This window comes from Puma concolor, chromosome C1, assembly GCF_028749965.1.
Source record: "Puma concolor isolate L17-30 chromosome C1, mPumCon1.1.hap2, whole genome shotgun sequence".
In the NCBI taxonomy this organism is placed as follows: Eukaryota; Metazoa; Chordata; class Mammalia; order Carnivora; family Felidae; genus Puma; species Puma concolor.
In genome coordinates this window covers 66,558,299-66,567,910 of record NC_141674.1, presented here as the reverse complement: position 1 = coordinate 66,567,910, position 9,612 = coordinate 66,558,299, and positions in this window count along the sequence as shown.

Here is a 9,612-nt window from a genome sequence, read left to right as displayed (position 1 = left end):
TTCCATTGCCTCGTGTTCCTGCACATTTAGCAGTTTGTCAGTTGGCAGAATGAAGAAGTAATTCACAGATTCTGCAGATTCCAGTCATACTTGCGGGAATGGATTCTGGACTTCCTCAGGACTCACTGAGAAGATGAAACTTGGCAGAACCCATGTGGAAATTCATTTCATCTGTTTTCATTTTATACTGTCTATCATGTATTTTTGATGACTAAATGGAAAAGAAAAAATGAAATTCTACCATATGAATTTCTATTAAATATCATTTTAGCTATCAGTTGTCACACCTGTTATTTGATGCATTTCCGCCAGTTGGTATAATTATATATATTTGCAACCTATATCATTCTATGAAGACTTATTTATTTTGCAATGAATCCAATTTATTAAAAATTTATTCAAACATCTTAATATATACCAAATATTAGTTCCCAATATATTTAAATATTTTTCACTCCAAATCTATAAGGGATTGATAACATGTGGTTGTTTTTAAGTGAAAATGAGTCACTGTTTTCCATGATAATGTCACGACAGCTCTGCAGGCTCTCTTTATGGGTCAGCACATGAGCTTAGATTTGCATACAATTTCAGGAAGTTTTGAAGCTCCCTGACTTCTCTTCTTAAACTCTCCCAGGTTCTGAAGCTCCATCAAACCTCTATAGTCTATCAGTTGCCTCCAAAATTCTGTCATTAGTCACATATCCGTTACATTTTTTAGTATTCTGCCATATATGTATATTTGTATATAATACCATTCAGGATTAATCTCTTAAATATAACATAAACATGTACAAAAGTAGACTTTAAAAGACTAAACAGGGGCACCTGGGTGACTCAGTCAGTTAAGCTGTTGACTCTTGATTTCAGCTCAGGTCATGATCTCGTGGTTCGTGGGTTTGAGCCCCATGTCAGGCTCTGCGCTGACAGCACAAGCCTGCTTGTGATTCTGTCTCACTCTCTCTTCTCTTTTACTTAAAAATAAAATAAAATAAAGACAAAACAAAGATGTAAAGAATAATATCTTACTGCTTCCTTACTGATGTGACTTCAGAGCATCTATATGGTTGGGTGTGATTTATAATTAACGATGATATATTCTGTAAAATCTTGTTTCAGAATGAATTCTTGATTACTTTTGTTTCTTGGTTAAATGTTTGTCAGATCTGATTAGTCCCTGTTTTTAATTCCTAAAATGCCTCATAGTACAAGTATCGACATCCCACTTTCAAAACCAGCAGTCTATATATTATAAAACACCCACACATACATACATACATACATATTGGGTTATTATTATGTAACTCATGAAGATGGCTCATCAACCATTCAAACTTCGGACTGGGTAGAATCTGGCCTAAATCGCAATTTCTCAGTGGGATATAAAGATAAAAATACTTTTACATGTATATTTAAATAGATATATATTTCAATGTCTTTAGTCCCAGTCAACCTTCACATAATTTCTAAAATGCTTCCATCTTGATTTATTTATATTTCCTAGGTTAAGTACTATAAATGTATACTTTGCTGAAAGTATTAAGATGATTTACTGTACTCATGTCTCTATACTCACTTGACATCTTATTTAGACCTTTTCCTTTGGCTGAGTCATTTGATAAAAAGAAAGATTAAAAGAGAATATATTTTGTTAACAAAGATATTCTTTTCTGAATTTCCCTGCCAAATATTTTTAATATGCTGAGCAAAGCTTTCTTTTGGAAAAAAAAAAAACATTTTATACCATCCATTTCTCAACATTCACTTACTAAAAAGGTACTTGAATACCTATTATTTATGAGCACCATGCCAAGTACTGTAAATTCCTTTTTCAAAAGTTGATATCTGCTTCCTTCTTTTATATACTCTCAGTCTTAAATTAATTGAATTAACAGGGTACCACCCACATTTCCTGACATTTTTTCCTTCTGCAAATGCACTTTTTCTAAGTTCATAGAAAATAAGTAGTGCTTATCAACCACAAAGAATTACTGAACTGTATATAAATGGGCACTAAGAATCAATCCCCACCCTTGCAATCTGGGTCTAAAATAAATCCTGGAAATAGTGCTCATTTTATCAAGGAATATGAAAGCTGACATTTCTATACTTAGCAAGCTTATTCCTTAGTGGTGATAGAAAAGAAAAAAGACTGATCTAATCATTCCAGTATTCCAAATTACATCATAGATAGTGACTCTTCAAATGAAAACATACTTCATAGGCCTACTCTATAAGCTTTATATTCTGTAGTGTAACAAAGTATTTTAGGAGTGAAGATGACAGATGTGAGGTACATTAGCAAAACGAATAGAAACTTCTTCCCACCAGACCAAGCACTTTTATCACAGCAATTTATCAGGAACTAGATAGCAATTTAAGAGGAAACATTTGAACTACAGTATATATCGCAAAGGAAGTCAGCAAGTTTGAAATTATGACTACAAAACTAGTAAGCATTTCATTACGGATTTTAATATTTTGAAATTAAACTATCACTTAAAAGATGAAGAAGTGAAAAAATACACAGTTATCAGAGTACATCGGGTAAAACTTAGGGAAGAAGGAAATTTAACTCTGATTTAGTCAGTAATCGCCTGCATTTTTCGTTCTGCATTTATACATCTACATTTTGGGGGAGTACTTGGCTGATTTTCTGGGAAGTACTGATTCTCTCCGACTGCCTGTGTCACTAGTGGGTTCTGCTCAAACGTTTTACAAATAAATACAAGTCTAAATTCAAGATCCAAATGCTTAAACAGCAGAGAATTTTCTACTAATTCAATTTTATTTCATTTCATTGTTCTTATCAGAAGCTGTTGATGTTCAGAAAGAGTTATTTTAAGGCTGCATGTGTTCAAGAGGAGCTCTAGAGATAAATATGCACAAAAAACTCTGATAAATGACAAAATTCCAGAATGGAAACATGCTTTGGTCAGGGGAGAACATTCACTCCCTCAGTCTTTCATTCACTTCATTAGACATGAAAAGCCTCCTCTGGGGGTGCAGTAATAAGAAAGACACAGCCCATGCTCTCAGGAGCCCATGCTGTGTTGACAAGACTGTTAATATTCAATTTGAATACAACGTAGACATGGTACGATAAAAATATGTTTAACATGCCATGACAGAAACATAAATTAAGCACCTGAGTCTGTGAGAAATCCTTTGAGAATCCTGCCAAGGGCGGGGAATGGGGAGACAAGAAGGTGGGCATAAAAGGCTCCCCCTACTGGTAGCCAGCCCTGCCTCTGCCCAAGGTGGAAGGGAGACTTCCATTCCTCTGAACAGCATCCCTTCAGGAATGGCAGTGTGAAGCGATTCTGTACAACATTAAGGGGGAATCCATACGCAGCAGGGTTCTGGAAAAGTTTAGGAGAAACACAAAAATGGGCACACAAAGACAGACATTTCCTCTTCTAGTCTGCGGCTCATGTTACTTTGAGAAGATCCAGTGCTATGAGTTGCCACGGTTTTGGTGCCATTTTAACAAGAAATAGGAAAAGGGGCACCAGGGTGGCTCAGTCAGTTGAGCCTCCAACTTTGGCTCAGGTCATGATCTCATGGCTTGTGAGATTGAACCCCGTGTTGGGCTCTGTGTGACAGCTCAGAGCCCGGAACCGGCTCCGGATTCTGTCTCTCTCTCTCTCTCTCTCTCTCTCTCTCTCTCTCTCTGCTCCTCCCCTGCTCATTCTCTCTCTCTCTCTCTCTGTCTCTCTCTCTCTCTCTCTCTCTCTCTCTCTCAAGAATAAATAAAACGTTTTTAAATTTTTGTAAAAAGAAGAAATAGGAAAAAAATTGGGAGTCAGTGGAACTGAACACAGTCCAAAGCTTACTCAGTTACATTTGCATTTGCAGACAGAATAACTTTGACAGCTTTACTAAGTGGCCAAGAGATTCCAAACATCAAACATAGGTACAGATAAATATACCCTAGCTACTCACCAAAGTCAGGAAATACAAATAGAACAGGCAGCTCAAAGTGAGAATCTATCCTTTACTGATCTATTTAGTCCTATAATTTCACCCTAAGTGATTCACTCCTTTATGTCTTGATACAAAAGCTTAAATATACTTGCACAGGCTCAGCTATTATTAGCTAATGTAAGAATACATGCTATGTGCATTATTGCACGATGTAACAATGTGCCAAATGTAGAGAAGGGTAGCTGATGTTTGGAAGAGGACTAGAAGCAAGGGTCTGGTCAATGGTACAAATCAAAAGAATGGCAAGACTGAAAGCAAAGTTAGAATAGAGACCCAATTTGCTTATTTCACAATTTTATCTAGTGTTGGTCCTAAATACAATCTTTGAGATAAATTTTATTTCATTCTGGAGGATAGATTTTTATATCTAAAATTACTTCTCCATTTTCTTATTAATCAAAACAATTATCAACAGAAGGCCAGCTGGAAGAATTTCACAATAATATTTGCCAGTCTATTATAAAATAATGATTGCAAATTGCTCCCATTTATTGAAAACTGCTACATGCAGTAAGTGTGCTTGATATGTATTATCTCATTTAATCATCATAGCAAAACTATGAGGCTAATACAGAACTCTGAAGCTGATCTTTGTACTTCCCAATAGAACCCAGACCCAGCTACCCAAGATCAATTATTTGTAAGTAGCAAAAGTGAGATTCAAACTCATGCTTTCTGAACACAAAGCCCATACTTTTAAACAGTAAGTGTGAATGTATGACACAGAGGAAGAAACATGTTGGCAATTAGCCTAGGAGTGTGGTCCCTCTTGCCTGTAGAGGTAAGTATTTCAGTATTTTATTTTTGAGTATTGAAGTAAACTGTGATGGTGTTTTCTAACGTTTCTTATCATAAACTCATATAAAATTTCAAGGTTTGTCAAGAAATGTTAAGACTGCTTTGTTTAACTGAATACAAAGTATTTGTAAGGGTTAATAATACATTTTTTAAAATACCTGAAAATACACCTGTAACAACTGACCACTAATCTCCTTCCGTTATACACATTCATAAAAATGAACATTTTTAAAGTTATTTCAGGATCGTAATTTTAACAACCTCTCTTGAAATGTTATGGGAACCACTGAGTTAATACTCATAAAGCACACTGTAATTCTTAAAGGTGCTTAACTTAAAGAATATATGGACTCTTAATAAAAAGGTCAGATGTGTAATTTATTGAACTAAAAGCAAGTTCTTCTTTATGTGTAATTAATCATGGAACTTGTATTGACATGGACTGAAAAACAGTGTGGCTCATTGCAATTCAACCTCACCAGGATAGTTAAATGAGGGAACAATTTGTTCAGGTAACATCAGCCCAAAGAATACAACAGAAACTAACATAAGCATAAATGTCATAATTGCCACCATTTAATATTCACTGGCTGCCTGCTAAGTGGATATAACCATGATAAATGCTTTAAGAGTTTTAAAGAGAGGGAGAACATCATGGGTCAACAGCATAGGAAAAATAAGTTACGTGATGCGATTTTAATAGTTCTAGAGTATAGACCCTCTTTTATTTGTAGCAAACATTATTCACATACTACTTCATTCTTTTTGTTTAATTTTTATTCATTATTTTAAATAAGAAATATTTGAAGCAGATGAAAGACCATGTGTAAGCATATACAAGCTGTAAAGCATAAGAATAAACTAGCTACCACCACATATATATTGTCTGTTCCTTCTGCATGTCTTATTTTTATCTCTCATTTGTAAGTAAACACTATCCTAAATTTTTTAGTATGATTCCCTCATTTCTTATGGTTTTAGCACTATCCTTGCACAGGAAGTTCATAGTTGGGGGGTATTTACAAAAAAATGGCATCATACTTTATGTCATTTGCCGTGACTTTTTTTTTCTCTCCTCATTACATTTCTAAACCTTATCAATGTATTTCACTTTTTGTTTCATTAATTTTTATTACTGAAAAATATTCCATTATGGGGATAAACTTCATCTTAGTTATCAGTTATCTTCCCTATATTCAGGTAGGTTGTTTCTAGTATTTTGTTTTTTGCTTGTTTTTAGTATTACAAACTATGTACATTTTTGTTTCTGTCTCCCAGGGTTTATTTACAAGAGTTTCTCTAATTATATATCTAGGAATACAATTGATAAAGGGTAGATTTTTTTCTTCCTAAGTGGATACACTAAAATATAAAATGTAACTTGATCTACACCCCACGAATACTTGATATTGCTAAGCTTACTTGCTGCTAATCTATATTGCATCCCAGTAGAGCTGAGACTATTTTATTTTTGGTTTTTGAAAACTCTCTTGAGATTTTGTGTCCAATTTAATTGAGTCTATAGTCCATTTTTTTAATGTTTATTTTAGAGAGAGAGGGAGAGAGAGAGAGCAAGAGTGGAATAGGAGCAAAGAGAGAGGAAGACTCAGAATGCGAAGCAGGCTCCCGGCTCTGAGCTGTCAGCACAAAGCCCTATGCAGGGCTTGAACTCACAAACCCCAAGATCATGACCTGAGCTGAAGTCCAACATTCACCCGACTGAGCCACCCAGGAGACACGTATAGATCATTTTTAAGGAGAAGTGACAGAATTACATCATTCTATTTAAATTTTCCATAAAGACTTACATTACATTAAAATTTTTACTTACTGGGGCGCCTGGGTGGCGCAGTCGGTTAAGCGTCCGACTTCAGCCAGGTCACGATCTCGCGGTCCGGGAGTTTGAGCCCCGCGTCAGGCTCTGGGCTGATGGCTCAGAGCCTGGAGCCTGTTTACGATTCTGTGTCTCCCTCTCTCTCTGCCCCTCCCCCATTCATGCTCTGTCTCTCTCTGTCGCAAAAATAAATAAATGTTGAAAAAAAAAATTTAAAAAAAAAAATTTTTACTTACATTAAAATTTCATAATTTATGATATATTTTAAAGTGGATTGGGTTTTTTTGTTGATAGTGTAAATGGTATTTTTAATTGGAGCAAACTGCAATCAATTTTTATATATTGATCCTATATTTAGCCACTTTGTCAATCTTTCTTACTATTTCTAATAATGTATATGTTATAAAATAATGTGTATAATAGCAGCTTTGCCTATTCTTTTCAGTCCTAATACATTATATTTCTTTTTCTTATTTTGTTGGCCAGGCTTTCAGTATAATGTTTGGAAGAAGTGATAATAAGTAATTTTTTGTCTTTTTTTCCCCCTAATTTTATACTTTTTGCCACAACAATGATATTTGCTATAATATAAATATTTTATTCTATTACACATTTTTAAAAAAAAACAGGAATGAGTATTGAGTTTTAGCAAATGGCTATTTTCTATATCTATTGACTACACTGTGTTATTTTCTCTCTCTAGCCAGCTAATATGGTAAATTCACTTAAAGATTTTCTGAAGTTTTATTCTTGGGCTAAACCCAAACTGGTCTTTTTTTTTTTTTGGTGTATTAGACTGTTACCATGTTTTCGTACTATCCTTGCTTAGTTTTGGTACTAATGTTATATAGGGCTTATAGAATAGGCTGCCTCTTTATTCTCTATTCTCTAAATCTTTGTATAAGATTGCTTAAAATGATATATTTCTTGAAAATTTGATACAACTCATCTGTAAAATGATTTGTATTTCATTTTTTCTGTGAGAGAATGCTGCCTTTATTTTCCTCTAGTAAACACATATCTTTCCTGGCAACAATAACAATAGCTAACACAAAGTACTTCTTGAAAGTGCTAATTCTCTTGCATATAATACATATAATACTTGTTACAATCTTAGAAGCAATATATTATCATTATTTAATTTTAAAGATGAAAAAATGAGGCATGGGAACAATTGCTTAGCTTGTAATAGCAAAGTCATAAGTTATATCTACATAACTTTGCTCCAGAGCCTATGTCCACTAGAATTGTCTGTTGACCAGAAGTCCTATGGTTTATATCTTTTGCCTTGAAACTTGGGGAGTTTCAATCTTTCCTTTTTATTCCAATTTTAAAAGCCCTGAGAAAGGTCTTTAATTGGATATTACCCTCCACTCAACCATGGTCAGGATAACAGGGTTTATAGCAACATGACTGCTCCCATTCTTACATGAGAATATAGTGATATTAAAAGAAGCTGCCAAGATAAAGAGAGTTGCATTTATAGAAAATGGTCAAGGTTCTGGGTAGACACAGGCACTGGACTAGGAAAAATATCTGAAAAACAGAAAAAAAAACGCTATACTCAGAAGAAAATTTCCCTTATACAAGTGGAGCTTTGTGTATATGTAAAGATTTTTTACCTGACTGAAAGAGAAGTCTGGCCTTTGTCCTTGGTTCCAAAGAGGCAGACCCCTAGATCTTGGAATTTCTTGTGTGACGAAATTTTGTTTTGTTTCATTTTGTTTCCTTGTGTTGTGTTGTGTTTTTTATGTGAAGGCTTTCGACCACATCAAACAGTCTATGATAACAATGTGATGTATGGTATGGACTTCGGGTTATGCGGAATCAGTGTGACAACCAAAGAGACTGGAGAGTAAATTCAGTCACGCAGGTAGCCAACCATCTCTACATGACAGAACATCAATAAATCTTCTGGACACGAAGGCTTGTGGGAACTTTCCTGTTTGGCGACACTCTGCATATCTTCATACCATTGCTAGGAAGGGTTGACACTATCCATGACTGCATTGGGAGAAGACAACTAGAAACTCCACAGAGGAATCTCTCCTAGACTCAACCTCACATCTCTCTTCCCATTGGCTGATTCTAATCTGTATCCTTCGCAAACTCTGTGAGTTTAACAGCTTTCAGTGAGTTCTGTGAATCTTTTTAGTGAATTATCAAATCTGAGGGTGATCTAAGGAACCCCTGAAATCTGCAGGTGATGTCAGAAATGAGCGTGGTCTTGGGGACTGTTTCATAACTTTCTTAATGACGAGTATTTATCTGCCTGATGCCCTGCTTTTTTAGGTGAGGTGCTCTTTCAGAAAGTGCCTTGGTCCCTAATACAAAGAAATCTATAGCAGGCAGCCCTGGTAGGGCAACTAACATGCTCAATTTTCTTTTTTTTTTTTTTTTTTTTTAACGTTTATTTATTTTTGAGACAGAGAGAGACAGAGCATGAATGGAGGAGGGTCAGAGAGAGAGAGACACAGAATCTGAAACAGGCTCCAGGCTCTGAGCTGTCAGCACAGAGCCCGACGCGGGGCTCGAACTCACGGACCGCGAGATCATGACCTGAGCCGAAATCAGTCACTTAACTGACCGAGCCACCCAGGCGCCCCTAACATGCTCAAATTTTCTATGGATCTGCTTCATGCTTTTATATATGTGAGTCTGTATACATATACTACATATAGATGCTTGTTTAATGATCTCTCCTCCTACACTGTGAACTCCAGAAAGCAATAATCTTGTCTCTCTTATTCATTCGCAGGGTCTATATTCATTTACTATTCAGATTTGATGGATTTAATGATTGGTTAATTGATTCAACCATTCAATTAATATTACTGAACGTTGGTTAAAGACCAGGTGCTGTCCTACATGCAGTGGGTCCAAGAGTCAAGAGTTCCAATTAGACCAAAGTTTCTATTCCCATGGCTCCTAAAATACATCAGGAAAATAATATATAAACAAAATAAATAATTAAATATAAAGTTTCTCAAATG